This window comes from Oncorhynchus mykiss, chromosome 7, assembly GCF_013265735.2.
Source record: "Oncorhynchus mykiss isolate Arlee chromosome 7, USDA_OmykA_1.1, whole genome shotgun sequence".
NCBI lineage: Eukaryota > Metazoa > Chordata > Actinopteri > Salmoniformes > Salmonidae > Oncorhynchus > Oncorhynchus mykiss.
Genome location: NC_048571.1, coordinates 83,548,140 through 83,567,448, shown reverse-complemented (window position 1 = coordinate 83,567,448; position 19,309 = coordinate 83,548,140). Strand labels below are relative to the sequence as shown.

General features: G+C 42.2%; 1 protein-coding gene and 1 long non-coding RNA gene across 3 annotated transcripts in view; one reads left to right on the top strand and one right to left on the bottom strand.

The window, feature by feature from the left end:
- The window catches only part of dag1 (dystroglycan 1), a 61,761-nt gene extending 48,595 nt beyond the window's left edge, over window positions 1-13,166 (bottom strand). Inside the window, exon 1 of one of the 2 annotated variants that reach the window (XM_021610760.2) lies at window positions 12,617-13,166. The gene's annotated coding sequence lies outside the window, so the exon portion shown is untranslated. Of the gene's footprint in view, window positions 1-12,061; window positions 12,223-12,616 lie in introns of those variants that run through there. The other variant, XM_036984238.1, reaches the window with a different exon arrangement.
- On the top strand, window positions 7,031-7,911 carry LOC118965325. The gene is made up of 5 exons (XR_005052682.1): window positions 7,031-7,234; window positions 7,269-7,313; window positions 7,618-7,696; window positions 7,742-7,820; window positions 7,855-7,911. It is a non-coding gene; the product is annotated as an uncharacterized LOC118965325 (long non-coding RNA).
- Window positions 13,167-19,309: the final 6,143 nt, after the last annotated feature.

Genomic DNA, 19,309 nt, shown 5'->3' with positions numbered 1-19,309 from the left:
TGTCCTTCAGGGTCTTGGCAAAGGTGGGAACTGCTGCCCTGTAAAGATGGACCTGGTCATAAAGGCTGTCCGTGTCCAGGGTGGAGTGATGGGCCACAGTCACGGGAAATGCTTGCATTCACCAGCATGGTGCTATCTGTTTACGGTTGTAGGGGGAAAGTGTTTTCGTGGTAGCAGGGTGGAGATAACCACTTTTGTATTGGTGAAAGTGGAAGAAGCTTTTTCAATCACTCCCTTGAGTGTTGTGATCTCTCTCTCTCTCTCTCTCTCTCTCTCTCTCTCTCTCTCTCTCTCTCTCCCTCTCTCCCTCTCTCCCTCTCCCCCTCCCCCTCCCCCTCCCCCTCTCAGAAAACACAAAACAAACTGTCTACTTTGAAAACTCAATCATATTTCTTTGAAAGTCTTTTTTTTGTTTTCCCAAAGCTGTACATTTCCAAGGTCTTGCCTCAAGGAGAATGCCAGTCTGTGAGTGCTGCTAGGCTGCTAAGCTATCTTCCACAAGGACCTAGGGGAAAAAAAACATGTTAGCCTTCACTTCAGAAAAATATCACAAGTCAAGGCATGACGTGGTTTCAGTGGAAGTGGAGAAGCCGGCGTTTTAATGCAGACACACCTGGTTTGCTGGAACTGGCAAATGCCACAACCTGAACCGGGTACAGATAGCATCTAGCTGGTTAACATATCTGAACCGACTACAGATAGCATCTAGCTGGTTAACATATCTGAACCGACTACAGATAGCATCTAGCTGGTTAACATATCTGAACCGACCACAGATAGCATCTAGCTGGTTAACATATCTGAACCGACCACAGATAGCATCTAGCTGGTTAACATATCTGAACCGACCACAGATAGCATCTAGCTGGTTAACATATCTGAACCGACTACAGATAGCATCTAGCTGGTTAACATATCTGAACCGACTACAGATAGCATCTAGCTGGTTAACATATCTGAACCGACCACAGATAGCATCTAGCTGGTTAACATATCTGAACCGACTACAGATGTCTTAGCTGGTGCTCCCCCTCTCTATACCAGCTTAGAAACAGCTGTTTCCTGGATGGTCAATAAGCCATATGTTAGAAATAGATAAAACATCACAGGCCTCTAAACCCCCCTAGCCCTGGCTCTGCCCTCTGAAACTCCCCTAGCCCTGGCACTGCCCTCCAAACCCCCCTAGCCCTGGCCTCCAAACCCCCCTAGCCCTAATACCTTTTTTTGTACTATTGGTTAGAGCCTGTATGTAAGCATTTCACTGTAAGGTCTGGTCTACCTACACCTGTTGTATTCGGCGCACGTGACAAATAAACTGATTGATTACCCTCTTTGAATGTTTTCTGTCTTTTCATAAATGGTTGGTAGTTTGGACTACATAGAACCTATTTAGTATTTTTTTAAGATTTACACATTGGACCAATATACCAACCTCCTTACCACGCCCGGTGAAAATCAATCTAGACATTTAATTCCTGTCTTTCCAACGGTAAAGCGAGGCGAGCCCTTAACCTGACGCTGTGTGACGCCATTGGGTGAGTCATTGCCGGCGGCATTGTGACTGTTGACGTTCTGATTGAAGGAATGCGTGTTGTCGTTGGTGTTCAGTGACGATGGGCTTCACAGTAAAACACAGGGCCCATTCTGTCTCACCATCACTAGCTCTTTCAACTGAGACAACAAAAAAAAAATGGGGGACACTGAGTCTCTCTGTGCTCCCAGTGCTTACATTCCTGCAGCCTTGAGAAATGTGTGACAGAAAGCCTTTACTTAAAGGCTGTGTGTGTGTGTGTGTGTGTGTGTGTGTGTGTGTGTGTGTGTGTTTGAACTAGTAGAGGGTGTGTGTGTGTGTGTGTGTGTGTTTGAACTAGTAGAGGGTGTGTGTGTGTGTGTGTTTGAACTAGTAGAGGGTGTGTGTGTGTGTGTGTCCATGCATGCATAGGCTGTGTGTGTGTGTATGTGTGTGTGTGTGTGTGTGTGTGTGCATGCATTCATAGGCTGTGTGTGTGTGTGGTGTGTGTGTGTGTGTGTGTGTGTGTGTGTGTGTGTGTGTGTGTGTGTGTGTGTGTGTGTATTGTGGGGGGACGATGAGTGAGTGAGTAAAGTAAAACCCTCCAACCAGGAACAATGTCCTCTATTTAAGTGTAAAGACACTGGTCAGTGTGAAAACAGAGCTGTGCTGTTTAACTGTGAGAAGTAGCATAGCCATGTTTCCCCTCTCCACTCTGAACCGCTCTATTGACAGAGACAACACACCAAATGGCCCACTAGTCCCTACATTGTACACTACTTCCCTATGGGCCCTGGTCAAAAGTAGTGCACTATATAGGGAATAGGGTGCTATTTAAGACTCATTCCAGAAACTCATGGCTTCAATACCAATAGCCAGGTGGAAGATGTCATTGTTTGTCTCCATCAAACATGTTAGCTCTAGTTCAACAACTCCTGTCATATAGGCTAACAGTTGTGTGCTGTAAATACCCAACAGCCCAAGTGTCGCAGCGGTCTAAAGCACTGCATCTCAGTGCTAGAGGCGTCACAACAGACCCTGGTTCGATCCCGGGCTGTATCACAACCGACCGCGATCGGGAGTCCCATAGGACGGCGCACAATTGGCTCAGTGTCGTCCGGGTTTGGCCGGGTGTAGGCGGTCATTGTAAAATAAGAATTTGTTCTTAACTGACCCGTCTAGATAAATAAATAAAAATGTCCTCCATACTTAATTTAACCTTTAGTTATACAGGTTATTCTCATTGAGATCAAATCTATGCTGTGAGACAGACCTATATAAAACCGAGTCCTCTACCTTAGTACCTTAGCACCATAATAGAACAGTAAGGAACTTCAACTTTTAATTTGGCATCACTGTACAAGAATGAAAAAGGATCACAAAAACAAACAAGATGTTAAAATGGCTAACCAGTAAGTTACTGATAGTACCCACCCAAAACACAAAGGATTCCATGATGTTAAAATGGCTAACCAGTAAGTTACTGATGGTACTCCACCCAAAACACAAAGGGTTCCATGATGTTAAAATGGCTAACCAGTATGTTACTGATGGTACCCACCCAAAACACAAAGGGTTCCATGATGTTAAAATGGCTAACCAGTATGTTACTGATGGTACCCACCCAAAACACAAAGGGTTCCATGATGTTAAAATGGCTAACCAGTATGTTACTGATGGTACCCACCCAAAACACAAAGGGTTCCATGATGTTAAAATGGCTAACCAGTATGTTACTGATGGTACCCACCCAAAACACAAAGGGTTCCATGATGTTAAAATGGCTAACCAGTATGTTACTGATAGTACCCACCCAAAACACAAAGGGTTCCATGATGTTAAAATGGCTAACCAGTATGTTACTGATAGTACCCACCCAAAACACAAAGGGTTCCATGATGTTAAAATGGCTAACCAGTATGTTACTGATAGTACCCACCCAAAACACAAAGGGTTCCATGATGTTAAAATGGCTAACCAGTATGTTACTGATGGTACCCACCCAAAACACAAAGGGTTCCATGATGTTAAAATGGCTAACCAGTATGTTACTGATGGTACTCCACCCAAAACACAAAGGGTTCCATGATGTTAAAATGGCTAACCAGTATGTTACTGATAGTACCCACCCAAAACACAAAGGGTTCCATGATGTTAAAATGGCTAACCAGTAAGTTACTGATAGTACCCACCCAAAACACAAAGGGTTCCATGATGTTAAAATGGCTAACCAGTAAGTTACTGATAGTACCCACCCAAAACACAAAGGGTTCCATGATGTTAAAATGGCTAACCAGTATGTTACTGATGGTACCCACCGAAAACACAAAGGGTTCCATGATGTTAAAATGGCTAACCAGTATGTTACTGATAGTACCCACCCAAAACACAAAGGGTTCCATGATGTTAAAATGGCTAACCAGTATGTTACTGATGGTACCCCACCTAAAACACAAAGGGTTCCATGATGTTAAAATGGCTAACCAGTAAGTTACTGATGGTACCCACCGAAAACACAAAGGGTTCCATGATGTTAAAATGGCTAACCAGTAAGTTACTGATGGTACCCCACCTAAAACACAAAGGGTTCCATGATGTTAAAATGGCTAACCAGTATGTTACAGATGGTACCCCACCTAAAACACAAAGGGTTCCATGATGTTAAAATGGCTAACCAGTAAGTTACTGATAGTACCCACCCAAAACACAAAGGGTTCCATGATGTTAAAATGGCTAACCAGTAAGTTACTGATGGTACCCCACCCAAAACACAAAGGGTTCCATGATGTTAAAATGGCTAACCAGTAAGTTACTGATAGTACCCACCCAAAACACAAAGGGTTCCATGATGTTAAAATGGCTAACCAGTATGTTACTGATAGTACCCACCCAAAACACAAAGGGTTCCATGATGTTAAAATGGCTAACCAGTGAAACAATTCAGGGTTGTCCCAGTGGTGTTGTGTTAATGTAGCTGTACTAATGATAGCCTCACCCAGAGTCACCATGCCTGCATCCCAAATTGCCATTCAGTGCATTTCATTTGACCAGGGTTCATAGGGAAGTAGTGCACTATATAGGGAATAGGGTGCCACTTGGGATCCACACCTTACATAGCAGGCACCCTTTCATGTTGAACACAACAGGAAACAATCATCCTCACCCTGGAAACAATATCTGACTCTTTCATCTACTATAGGCTACCGGATATAGGGGAGTTTTAGTTAATTATCAATGCGATGCTCTGGTTCATTTACGACTATGTAAACGCCTCCTTTATTTATTTAACTAGGCAAGTCAGTTAAGAACAAATTCGTATTTACGATGACGGCCTAGGAACGATAGGTTAACAGATTTTTACCTTGTCAGCTCTGGGATTCGTTCTAGCAACCTTTCGGGTTACTGGACCAACGCTCTAACCAATAGGCTACCTGCTACCATATGGACAGACAATGATTGGATAACTCAGTGTGTTGTTACTCGGTTGATTTAGAACTAAGCCTAGCTTTACAATTGTTAAAACGGGCCATTCACTTGGCTACCTTCACTAGTAGTAAACATAGAGGCCCTAGACCTAAACAATGTGTTTCTTACAACATCAGGCTCAGAATCACACACACCTACCCTATTGCTACCCGAAACCCACCTCCTCTCACCTAGATCTCAACGCACACACACACACACACACACACACACTTCTCCAAACATGACCATTCACAGATGTCAAAGAGCACCTCTATCCACTGGCTGTGCAGTGCTGGAGAATGAAGCATCTCACTACACTACTACTGTCGAGCTACTGCTTCTCACTGTGGACAGAGCGGCTCGAGGCTAAAAGCTGCTCTCAGTTAAGAATATTAGTGACGGAGGATTATCTGTAGAGAGAATGATGAGATCAGATAATATAGGATAACATGGTTGTAATGACTCCAAAAAACACAATCAGGACGTTACACAAAGACACAACAACAACAGAGGAGAATAACACAGCTCTAACAACCTGCCAATTCTTAGAGATACTACGTGGAGGTTTAGTTGCTAGACTAGGTCTAATTGTTTCCTGCCAAATGTTGGCTTGAGTGTTGGCTGTAATTCAGAGTTTTGTGCTTCAACAAGCTATAGCATTTGTAAAAATGTAACTTGCACAGGGAAAATGTGACTACAGTCTGGAGCCCCGGTTTCTTATTCTATAAAGATGTGGGATGATTCATGAAAACAAGAGAAACCAAAGACTGTGAAAATGCTTCATCCACATTTCTGATCCGTGGGAGAGAGAGAGAGAGAGAATGTCCTCTGTCAGATTAAAGTGTCAACAGTGGTTCAGTAGCTCTACTTCTACTGCTACAATGCACACTGTCTGGAAGTCCAGGCTAACTAATGCTGTGTTTTCAGCCAATATCCATCCCGCCTTTGTGACTATTCTGCCTATACAACTACACTAACCATTAACATTTTGAAAGATATTGAATAAGCTAAGGTAAAAAAAAACAAAAAAAGCCTTCGAAGGAATATCGATTAGAAAAGACAGAAAAAACATAAACGTTTTAGCCTACAGTAGAAACAAAGTAAACCACACAATGCTTCCATCAGGCCTTGTAAAACAAGTCTGCCTGTGCACCATTTGGAACCAGCTTAGTTTAAACAGGGTGTCTCATCTCAGGAGAGAGCTCGAAGGCAGATGAATCAGAATGTTGTTTTCTTCTAAAGAGACATTCTAACATTCTATAGAATTCCAGCATAGAACTTTAGATATTCCTGTTGGACCCATACAAAAGGTATGCCTACCAAGAACCATAATCAGCTTGTCCCTGTAGGTATAAAAAAAAAAACTTTGTAGTTCCAGGAGGAACAATTTTTTTCACCAAACAAAATAACCCCCAAATAACCCTTTTATTTTGCCTTTATTTAGGCCTAACCAGGAAGCCTAAGTCATCGAGAACATATATTTTACAATACAGACTTTAACCTTTTTAATTCTTTTTTTTTTTAAGTGTGTAAAGTGTATACCTTTGTTGCTTTCTAGTGCTTCAGTGCAGCACCCCTGACTGATCATCACGTCTCCCTCCCACTCCTTACCCAATAGCCTTTAAGACAACCCCACCACAGGATATTTACAACCATCAGAGTATGTAGGTTAGGCTCCAACGCTCCAGCTGAAGTGGGAACTACTACACCGTCCTGTGTGCTGATGCAGACAAAGACCTGCATCCAAATGGCACCCTATTCCCTTCATAGTGCACTACTTTAGACCAGGGTCAATAGGACTCTGGCACCCTATTCCCTTTATAGTGCACTACTTTAGACCACGGTCAATAGGACTCTGGCACCCTATTCCCTTTATAGTGCACTACTTTAGACCAGGGTCAGTAGGACTCTGGCACCCTATTCCCTTTATAGTGCACTACTTTAGACCAGGGTCCTGAGTGTCTGTAGTGTGAGTATGTGTATTCATCGTTACCCCATGACACACACAAACACACAGACACACAGACGTGCACACACGTACACACACATGTACACGAACAGAGAGAGTTCAAACCCCGTATCATGTGACAAGGTTCACCTGAGAGCACTACAATTATGAATCAACACTGAACCGAAGGGTCTATGGAAGTAATCTGTCATGTTCACACGATTATAATGATCACCACCTTCATGATGTATTAGGCTAATGGAGAGGTGGTACTACTATAATACTACATGATGTATTAGGGTCATGGAGAGGTGGTACTACATGATGTATTAGGGTAATGGAGAGGTGGTACTACTATATTACTACATGATGTATTAGGGTCATGGAGAGGTGGTACTACTATATTACTACATGATGTATTAGGGTAATGGAGAGGTGGTACTACTATATTACTACATGATGTATTAGGGTCATGGAGAGGTGGTACTACTATATTACTACATGATGTATTAGGGTCATGGAGAGGTGGTACTACTATATTACTACATGATGTATTAGGGTGATGGAGAGGTGGTACTACTATATTACTACATGATGTATTAGGGTCATGGAGAGGTGGTACTACTATGTTGCTACATGATGTATTAGGGTCATGGAGAGGTAGTACTACATGATGTATTAGGGTAATGAAGAGGTGGTACTACATGATGTATTAGGGTAATGGAGAGGTGGTACTACTATATTACTACATGATGTATTAGGGTCATGGAGAGGTGGTACTACTATATTACTACATTATGTATTAGGGTCATGGAGAGGTGGTACTACATGATGTATTAGGCTAATGGAGAGGTGGTACTACTATAATACTACATGATGTATTAGGGTCATGGAGAGGTGGTACTACATGATGTATTAGGCTAATGGAGAGGTGGTACTACTATAATACTACATGATGTATTAGGCTAATGGGGAGGTGGTACTACTATAATACTACATGATGTATTAGGGTCATGGAGAGGTGGTACTACTATAATACTACATGATGTATTAGGGTCATGGAGAGGTGGTACTACTATATTACTACATGATGTATTAGGGTCATGGAGAGGTGGTACTACTATATTACTACATGATGTATTAGGGTCATGGAGAGGTGGTACTACATTATGTATTAGGGTCATGGAGAGGTGGTACTACTATAATACTACATGATGTATTAGGGTCATGGAGAGGTGGTACTACTATATTACTACATGATGTATTAGGCTAATGGAGAGATGGTACTACTATATTACTACATGATGTACTAGGGTCATGGAGAGGTGGTACTACATGATGTATTAGGGTCATGGAGAGGTGGTACTACTATATTACTACATGATGTATTAGGCTAATGGGGAGGTGGTACTACTATAATACTACATGATGTATTAGGGTCATGGAGAGGTGGTACTACTATAATACTACATGATGTATTAGGGTCATGGAGAGGTGGTACTACTATATTACTACATGATGTATTAGGGTCATGGAGAGGTGGTACTACATGATGTATTAGGGTCATGGAGAGGTGGTACTACATGATGTATTAGGCTAATGGAGAGGTGGTACTACTATATTACTACATGATGTATTAGGGTCATGGAGAGGTGGTACTACATGATGTATTAGGGTCATGGAGAGGTGGTAGGTGGTACTACTATAATACTACATGATGTATTAGGGTCATGGAGAGGTGGTACTACTATAATACTACATGATGTATTAGGGTCATGGAGAGGTGGTACTACATGATGTATTAGGGTCATGGAGAGGTGGTACTACATTATGTATTAGGGTCATGGAGAGGTGGTACTACTATAATACTACATGATGTATTAGGGTCATGGAGAGGTGGTACTACTATATTACTACATGATGTATTAGGCTAATGGAGAGATGGTACTACTATATTACTACATGATGTACTAGGGTCATGGAGAGGTGGTACTACATGATGTATTAGGGTCATGGAGAGGTGGTACTACTATATTACTACATGATGTATTAGGGTGATGGAGAGGTGGTACTACTATATTACTACATGATGTATTAGGGTCATGGAGAGGTGGTACTACTATATTACTACATTATGTATTAGGGTCATGGAGAGGTGGTACTACATGATGTATTAGGCTAATGGAGAGGTCGTACTACTATAATACTACATGATGTATTAGGGTCATGGAGAGGTGGTACTACTATATTACTACATGATGTATTAGGGTGATGGAGAGGTGGTACTACTATATTACTACATGATGTATTAGGGTTATGGAGAGGTGGTACTACTATATTACTACATGATGTATTAGGGTCATGGAGAGGTGGTACTACTATATTACTACATGATGTATTAGGGTCATGGAGGGGTGGTACTACTATAATACTACATGATGTATTAGGGTCATGTTGTATTAGGGTCATGGAGAGGTGGTACTACTATATTACTACATTATGTATTAGGGTCATGGAGAGGTGGTACTACTATATTACTACATTATGTATTAGGGTCATGGAGAGGTGGTACTACATGATGTATTAGGGTCATGGAGAGGTGGTACTACTATATTACTACATGATGTATTAGGGTCATGGAGAGGTGGTACTACATGATGTATTAGGGTCATGGAGGGGTGGTACTACTATATTACTAGTCTATGCTGTGTGCAAACATGACGTTTCTGCAACCCAAACGGCAACCTATTCCATCATACATTGTGCGCTACTTTTGACCAGAGCCCTCTATGGGCCCTCTCTGGGCCCTCTATGGGCCCTCTATGGGCCCTCTATGGGCCCTCTATGGGCCCTCTCTGGGCCCTCTATGGGCCCTCTCTGGGCCCTCTCTGGGCCCTCTATGGGCCCTCTATGGGCCCTGGTCAAAAGTACACTCCTAGAAAATAACATTTTCAAAAGGGGTTCTTCGACTATCCCCATAGGATAACCCTTTTTGGTTCCAGGTACAATCCCTTTGGGTTCCATGTAGAACCCTCTGTGAAAGGGGTTTTACATGGAACCCAAACGAGTTCTCCTGGGAACCAAAAAGGGATCTTCAAAGGGTTCTCCTATGGGGACAGCCGAAAGAACCCTTTTAGGTTCTAGATTGCAATTTTTTTTTCTAAGGGTGTAATGCACTACATAGGTAATAGGGCTTCATTAGGGACGCATATATTGTTTTCAGTTTCCAGAAGGAATTCCATGTTTATACTATAAGCACTTAAGGATTGTATAATTACAGAACAAAACTACCGCACTGTTGCTTCATGAAATAGTGAAGGCATAGAAATGATTGGCCAAGCCAAATCATTTTATTTATTTATATATATATATATATATATATATATATATATATATATATATATATATATATATATATATATATATATATATATATATATATATATATATATATATATATATATATATATAAATATATATAGGCTCCAATAGTGAAACCACCGAAAGTAGAGAGCCACAAAACATTTTTTTTTAAAACAACACTTTTGAAAATAGGACACGCTGAGGCATAATTGTATAAACCTCTTGTCTCTCGATATGGGCCATTGTTGTCCATTATTAGAAACAGTTTAGGCTTCAGAATGCAACGATGCCACTCCTAGCAGGCAAGTAGCCAAGGTTGATGGACTTAAACAGTATCTAAATAGCTATGATAAAATGTGAATGATTCCCTCATGAATCAGAACACTAAACAAACACACACACACTGATCTACTGGGTGTCTATTGGGTTCAGTGAAAACACAAATCAATTGCTCTTCCTAAGTGTTTAAGTGCACCTTGGGGGGGGGGGGACACACTTCTGAGAAGGAACCTAAAAATAGCAGCCTACGCTCCCACACCAATGCCTCGAAAAGCAAACAAATTATAGTTTATCCACTTACAACAGGGTGAGGTTATCAAGACAATATTTAAAAAGAGTAAAAAAAATAAAAACAGAATGAACGTGTATTTGATATCCTCCATAAACGTTTCCATGCTGTACGTTCAGCCTCAGACTGAGAGAAAGCATTTTGCGTTAGGTCAATAGAAATAATATAGATATCCCCCAACTGGAAGGTTTCAAACGTCTCCATGGAGAACTGGTACGTGAGTAAAATATTAAAACACATCCCACGGTAACATTACAACACACTCTTACCATTGAATCAATTATACACCCGTGTTATGTTCCCTGTAAATCAAACAGTATAGCCAAGCTGTAGCGAGATAATTGCGCTACATTGTAACATTGCGGTATGACGTTACAGAGCGGTGATGAACGTAATAAGATGTATTGTCATTTTTTTGATACAATGTTACTAAATCGGGTGCTTTCAAAAGGGTATCGCTCTCGCGTAACGCAAGGCAAGCCAATGTAACAGCTGTAAACCTACATGACAGAAATAGCTACTGGCTCCCACTAGCCTGTCATAATGTGGAATTGGATCTAGCTAGATGAATCATGTTTTCAGCAAGTCAGAGGCAACCGTGTAACAACATTGGGTAACATCAACCAGTAGGCTTTATTCAACAAAACCCATCTATTTGTTCTACCTATAAGAGAAAATAAGCAATACGTCTACAGACCCATCCTATCCAACATTAGATAAGTTCTGGTGACTGTAATGTGATCTAATAAACTATTAAACAACAACAAAACCTCGGACCATTTGCAAGGCAGGCCCTGAAAAGTAGCAAACCATTGTAATAATGTTGACATAACACAGTTATCGCTATAGCCAGCCCTTGCAGATCTCTCTGTACATTCCTTGCACGTGATGTCAATAGCTTTAAAAAACATTAACTAGCCAATTCACCCACGAAACCAGTGCCTGATTTGGACTAAAATAGGTTCCGGTACTGTTTATATTTACGCGCAGGAGCTCCACAATACATTTGAGCTAATATTATATTCGAGGAACAGGAGCTCAGGCAGTAGAACATTTTAGGTGCCAGTACTCAAGCTCCTGTGAGCTCCTGTCCAAGTCAAGCACTGCACGAAACCCATGATATTAGGTGAAATAAAGAAAGTCAATTCATGGTATTAGCTAGCGAACACCATATCGAACAGTCACCACATATCTACTGGCAATGCACCTGTTTTTAGTCCCGTTTTGAAAGCCAGGACACGACCAGCAGCGACTTGACTAACACCAGCAGCTGCAAAGGGGCAAAACAAGTCTGAAATAGAAGCTAGCTAACAGCAGGCAGAAGGCTCGGGGCAGAAGGCTCGGAATGATTAGCTCGCTGCCGCGGAGGACCCAGCTCGGCCAACGCTGGATCGCTAGCCAGATCTCTGGTCATGACTTTGACAAGTTTGCCATTCTGTAGCTAATGGCACGAAGTAGCTCGCTACACTGAGACTCTTGCCCGATCCATGCTCGTTTGGCGAGCTAAATGGCGTGTGTGTGTGTGTATATATATATATATCAAACGCAGTCGTGTGTTGCCCGTACCCTCATATTTGTATCCATAGAGGGGAGGGGAATAATTATCACTCTCTCCATCTCCTTGAATTTCTTTTTATCCTGAAATTGAACACTTTCACTGACGGAGCAGGCAGACTCGATCAGTAGATCCAAGAATCGAATGTCACATAGAAGACAAGATAAGAGATTTTAGAAATATAAAGCCCTTATATCGGGAACTGACCTTTTAATCTGCGCATATAGTATATTCCTTGAAATCCTCTTCTTTGTAGCGGGATTGAAAAGATCACTACGGGAACAGACTGGTTTGGGAGTGAGACACTCCTTCTCGGGACGTCTCCGACTAAAAAAACAAAGGTGTCAGGTCTACTTGCGTTCGGCTGTTGCCTTTTTCGTTAGACCTAGAGTTAAAGTGACAGTCTCCACACGAAGCTTGTGTCGGGTCCACCACCTTTTTGGAACGCAACAGCCCTAACCTACTAAAAAACGCGCCACTGGTATTAGATTACAAGTCCTACTTGGCTTCTCTGCGATGGTATGTAAGCTACTGTTGGGCTGGAAATCAAGTTTACAAAAAAAAACTAAGCATATGAAGCCAGGGGCAATCACATGACGAGCTAGGTGGCAAAAACAACCTTCCGGATCAACTAGAGAGGTATAATTACACCCATTTAGCCTGCTCTCTCTCCCCGATGCGCACACTAAGTGTCTGCTAGCTAGGTCTTTGAGCTCTGTCTGAGAAGAGAGCCTGTAGGAATGAATTCCCGTCCCCGGTCTGGAGAGGGAGGGAGGGTGGCAGCGCCTCGAATTACTCCGCCCCCACATTCTCTTCATTTATTTCCAACCTTCTCAAATTCACTGTGTATGGGGTCAATTTCACGCCATATGTATTCAATTCAAAATAAAATAAATCGTGAACATGAAAAATAAAGTTGAGAATGTAAACATTATATTTTCGAGCGGGTGAAGTAATGGATGTTGAAATCAAAAAACAAATAATTGAAAGCAAAATGTATAGAATTATAAACAAAAATAAGACATCAAAAGCAAAAACCCAATAACTTGTAAGTAAATCATTTTAAAGCGAAAGCAAAACTCTATGACAAATGTTACAAAAAAATATTTGAAAACAAATGCAAAAATCGTTTTCGGTTAAACTTTCCCAGCAACCAATCATATTGAATAGATTTTCATAGAGTTTTGCTCTCGCTTTAAAATGATTCTATACATTTTGCTTTCAATTGTTTGGTTTTAGATATCAACATTCATCATCTCACCCGCTCAAAAATATAATGTTTACATTCAACTAAATTGATTTTCTTTTGAATTCAATACATATTGCGTTAAATTGTCCACATACAGGTAGCCCATTGGAAAATAATTATTGAGAAATATACATATAATTCCAGAAAGCTACCACAGTGAACCACACACGAACATGATTAGCCTAGAATAGCCTAAAACAAAATAGAGTAGAATAGAATTGAATTGAATAGACCAGGCATAGCATCTGAAAATCTGTGTACACGACAAAAAATAAACTTAGATTTGATCTGCTGTCTATTTGTTTTGGTGCTGTGATTTGTTTCTTGCTAGCTAGGCTGTGTTATTAACGTGTAGCCAGTGGACATTGATTAGCACATGTGAGGACTATACAGTAAAAATGAATATTTTCTGGTGTCTGATGGGAATTCTTTGAGTGTCAAGAACTCCGTATGTGGTTCAAAGTTATACAATGCAATCTGCAATAATTTGGTATGTTCCCTGAACTAGATTTTCATAGTGTGATGCATACCATACAGCTGGGTACTGCCTGTAGTTTGACATAGGCTACTGGGTGTGCTATACCATAGTGATACACTGTGGTAATTCATTTTCTTATTCTAGATTACATTATAATGTAATGTAATTGAAGATAGAGCCTGTATATTTTAACCTTCTGGTTACAGTATCGGTCATATATAATCAGGGGCCGTTTTGTTCATATCATCTAGGTCAGGGATGGGCAACTCACGGGCCGCATGCCTGCTTTTGTAGGCCGGTAGAAAAAAATAAAAAAAAATTTTTAAATACCCATGAGCCACTGTGGTTGCGCATGATGAGTTTTTTTTTTTTTTTTTGCGTCCCCCATCGAAGTTGCCCATCCGTGATCTCGGTATAGGGATATTTTCTGAGGTTGTACTAAATGTTAATTTACATGAAAGGCACTGTCTGGGACTGGGAAAGAGATATGTAGAGAATATAGTATAATAACTAGAGCAAGAGAATAATAAGAATGGCAGGTCTTTCAGTATGACACTGTGAACGTTGAGGGCAATCCATCAGAGTGTGTCTAATGACAAGTGACCAGGGAGACTCCCAGAGAGTATTCCAGTTTGCCAGGCTTCAAATCCTATTTGCTTATTTTGGTATTTTTTTAGTCGCAGGTATTAAGGAAAAAAAACAATGTTTGTGTCCCAAATTGCACCATATTCCCTATGTAGTGCAGTACTTTTGACCAGGACCCATAGGGCTCTGGTCAAAAGTAGTGCCCTATTTGGAAAATTACTTCTATTCTGTCATTCCCAATAGGGAAAAGGTCTTCTATTCTGTCATTCCCAACAGGGAAAATTACTTTTATTCTATTATGCCCAATAAGGAAAAGGACTTCTATTCTGGCATTCCCAACAGGGAAAAGGTCTACTATTCTGGCATTCCCAATAGGGAAAAGGTCTACTATTCTGGCATTCCCAATAGGGAAAAGGTCTACTATTCTGGCATTCCCAATAGGGAAAAGGTCTACTATTCTGGCATTCCCAACAGGGAAAAGTTATTCTATTCTGGCATTCCCAACAGGGAAAAGTTATTCTATTCTGGCATTCCCAATAGGGAAAAGGTCTACTATTCTGGCATTCCCAACAGGGAAAAGGTCTACTATTCTGGCATTCCCAATAGGGAAAAGGTCTACTATTCTGTCATTCCCAACAGGGAAAAGTTAATCTATTCTGGCATTCCCAATAGGGAAAAGGTCTACTATTCTGGCATTCCCAACAGGAAAATTACTTTTATTCTATTATGCCCAATAAGGAAAAGGACTTCTATTCTGGCATTCCCAATAGGGAAAAGGTCTACTATTCTGGCATTCCCAACAGGGAAAATTACTTTTATTCTATTATGCCCAATAAGGAAAAGGACTTCTATTCTGGCATTCCCAAAAGGGAAAAGGTCTACTATTCTGGCATTCCCAATAGGGAAAAGGTCTACTATTCTGTCATTCCCAATAGGGAAAAGTTCTTCCATTCTGGCATTCCCAACAGGGAAAAGTTCTTCCATTCTGGCATTCCCAATAAGGAAAAGGACTTCTATTCTGGCATTCCCAATAGGGAAAAGGTCTACTATTCTGGCATTCCCAATATGGAAAAGGTCTACTGTTCTGGCATTCCCAACAGGGAAAAGGTCTACTATTCTGGCATTCCCAATAGGGAAAAGGTCTACTATTCTGGCATTCCCAATAAGGAAAAGGACTTCTATTCTGGCATTCCCAATAGGGAAAAGGACTTATATTCTGGCATTCCCAATAGGGAAAAGGTCTACTATTCTGGCATTCCCAACAGGGAAAAGGTCTACTATTCTGGCATTCCCAATAGGGAAAAGGTCTACTATTCTGGCATTCCCAATAGGGAAAAGGTCTACTATTCTGGCATTCCCAATAGGGAAAAGGTCTACTATTCTGTCATTCCCAATAGGGAAAAGGTCTACTATTCTGGCATTCCCAATAGGGAAAAGTTATTCTATTCTGGCATTCCCAACAGGGAAAAGTTATTCTATTCTGGCATTCCCAATAGGGAAAAGGTCTACTATTCTGGCATTCCCAACCGGGAAAAGTTATTCTATTCTGGCATTCCCAACAGGGAAAAGTTATTCTATTCTGGCATTCCCAACAGGGAAAAGTTCTTCCATTCTGTCATTCCCAACAGGGAAAAGTTCTTCCATTCTGTCATTCCCAAATAGGGAAAAGTTCTTCCATTCTGTCATTCCCAACAGGGAAAAGTTCTTCCATTCTGTCATTCCCAACAGGGAAAAGTTCTTCCATTCTGTCATTCCCAACAGGGAAAAGTTCTTCCATTCTGTCATTCCCAAATAGGGAAAAGTTCTTCCATTCTGTCATTCCCAACAGGGAAAAGTTATTCCATTCTGTCATTCCCAATAGGGAAAAGGGGGCTTATAACGCTGTATTGGAAGAAATGTTACAAACATGAGGACTTCTTGGATGGAAGCTATTCTAAGCATGAAGTGAAGTTATCAATTCTAACTATATGACTATATAACATGTACATACTCAGACAAAGCTATAGGTTCAGTATATTAGGACAGAAATAGGCCATGGACATCTGATAATTTGTCTTCATTGTCCCAAATCTCTTGTGTAGCAGATTATAGCCACATGGTGTACATTAAAGCTACATTTAATATCTGATCATTGCCCCTGATGTAACTTATTGTGTTTGAGGGGTTCTGCTTCAAATAATAATGTATCCCAAATATATGTACAGTGTGTTTTCCACCACAAAGCACTATTAACCCAATCAGTAGTTAAATAGCCTCCCCAGGACATCTCAGTTAAGATGCTTGTCCCCCTTATTAATATTTCATCATGACCTCATAAAAATGGAACACAAAACACTGAAGGGAGGTGGGGAACTGGGAGCACAGAGAGGAGCAGGGAGAGAGGGGGAATGGAGGGAGCAGGGGAGAGGGGGAATGGAGGGAGCAGGGAGAGAGGGGGAATGGAGGGAGCAGGGGGAGAGGGGGAATGGAGGGAGCAGGGGGAGAGAGGGAATGGAGGGAGCAGGGAGAGAGGGGGAATGGAGGGAGCAGGGGGAGAGGGGGAATGGAGGGAGCAGGGGGAGAGGGGGAATGGAGGGAGCAGGGGGAGAGGGGGAATGGAGGGAGCAGGGGGAGAGGGGGAATGGAGGGAGCAGGGAGAGAGGGGGAATGGAGGGAGCAGGGGGAGAGGGGGAATGGAGGGAGCAGGGGGAGAGGGGGAATGGAGGGAGCAGGGAGAAAGGGGGAATGGAGGGAGCAGGGAGAGAGGGGGAATGGAGGGAGCAGGGGGAGAGGGGGAATGGAGGGAGCAGGGGGAGAGGGGGAATGGAGGGAGCAGGGGGAGAGGGGGAATGGAGGGAGCAGGGGGAGAGGGGGAATGGAGGGAGCAGGGGTAGAGGGGGAATGGAGGGAGCAGGGAGAGAGGGGGAATGGAGGGAGCAGGGGGAGAGGGGGAATGGAGGGAGCAGGGGGAGAAAGCGGGTGGAGGGGAGTAGAGAGAGAGAGCGAGAGAGAGAGAGAAAGAGCGAGAGAGGGAGAGATAGAAAGAAAGAGGGAGAGATATAGATAGAGAGAAAGAGGGAGAGCGAGGGAGGGAGGGAGGTGCTTACGAGGGAAGTAATCTGTGCCCAGAATGACATGATATAGTATTCCATGTGTAGGCAGAAGTCACGTGGTCTTTGGTGGTAACAGTGGCTAATGGTTCATCAATATGCATAGAAAGCAGACAGATTACAGTGGCAGGCAAGTTATTGGATAGAGGACTGCACAGTGTGTAATGAAAGAATTCAGACCCCTTTACTTTCCCCACATTTTGTTATGTTACAGCCTTATTTAAAAAAAAATGTATTAAATAAATATTTTTTCTTATCAATCTACCCGTAATGACAAAGCGAAAACAGGTTCCCCTGTGAGGGCAGGGTGAGCAGGTCCGTAGCGGAATCCAAGGAAGCCGTAGAGCAGGGGTCGAGGGCAGAGAAGCAGGACTGACGAGACAAGGGACTGCTGAGAGGGACCAGAGGCAGAGCGGATGGAACTGTAGTGGAGAGAAAAGCAGTAGGGAACACAGGCACAACAGGATAGCAAGCTCTATACATGAACAAAATGGCTTGCAACGTAGACTGACCCGAGCAGAGATTACGATCTGGCAGTGTGTATTTTATATAGTATATAGTATAGTATTATATAGTATATAGTATTTAGTATTTTTAGAGGTCTTGATTATGGAAAAGGTTGCAGCTGGTGAGGATCTGTTCTGTCTCCAGCACACCTGTCTCCGCTCACACAACCACACACACACAGAGGGAGGGAGAGAGCACTGGGGGGAGCAGGTTAAGGAGACACAGGATGAGAAGTAGAGGGCGTGGCAGGAGCAGATGTAACAGGTCCTTGGTAAAGATTGCCACTCCACCATCTGTTTTGCCGAAAAAGGTTATAACCGGAAAGGTTAACATCAGTGTTCAAAACCCTCTTTCTTAACCACGTCTCACTAATGACCAACACATCAAATCAAATCAAATTGATTTATATAGCCCTTCCCTTCTTCTTACATTTTGCAATGTTACGTAGATGGAAAAAACACATCTGGATTGGAGCTGTGAACCCACACATTCAATTGATCAATTTTAGGTAATAAGCTTGTAGTCTGAACATGCAGAAAACCCAGGCTTTTACGAGAACAGAAATTAGTGAAACAGATATCAGAGTAGGCACACCTGTCTCCGCTCACACAACCACATACACACAGAGGGAGGGAGAGAGCACTGGGGGGAGCAGGTTAAGGAGACACAGGATGAGAAGTAGAGGGCGTGGCGTGTGGCAGGGGCAGATGTAACAGACAGTGCATGTCAGAGCAAAAAACCAAGCCGTGAGGTTGAAGGAATTGTCCATAGAGCTCAGAGACAGGATTGTGTTGAGTCACAGATCTGGGGAAGGGTACTAAAACATTGAACATTGAAGGAGCTCCAGAGTTCCTCTGTGGAGATGGGAGAATCTTGCAGAAGGACAACCATCTCTGCATCACTCCACCAATCAGGCCTTTATGGTAGAGTGGCCAGACAGAAGCCACTCCACAGTAGAAGGTACATGACAGCCCGCTTGGAGTTTGCCAAAA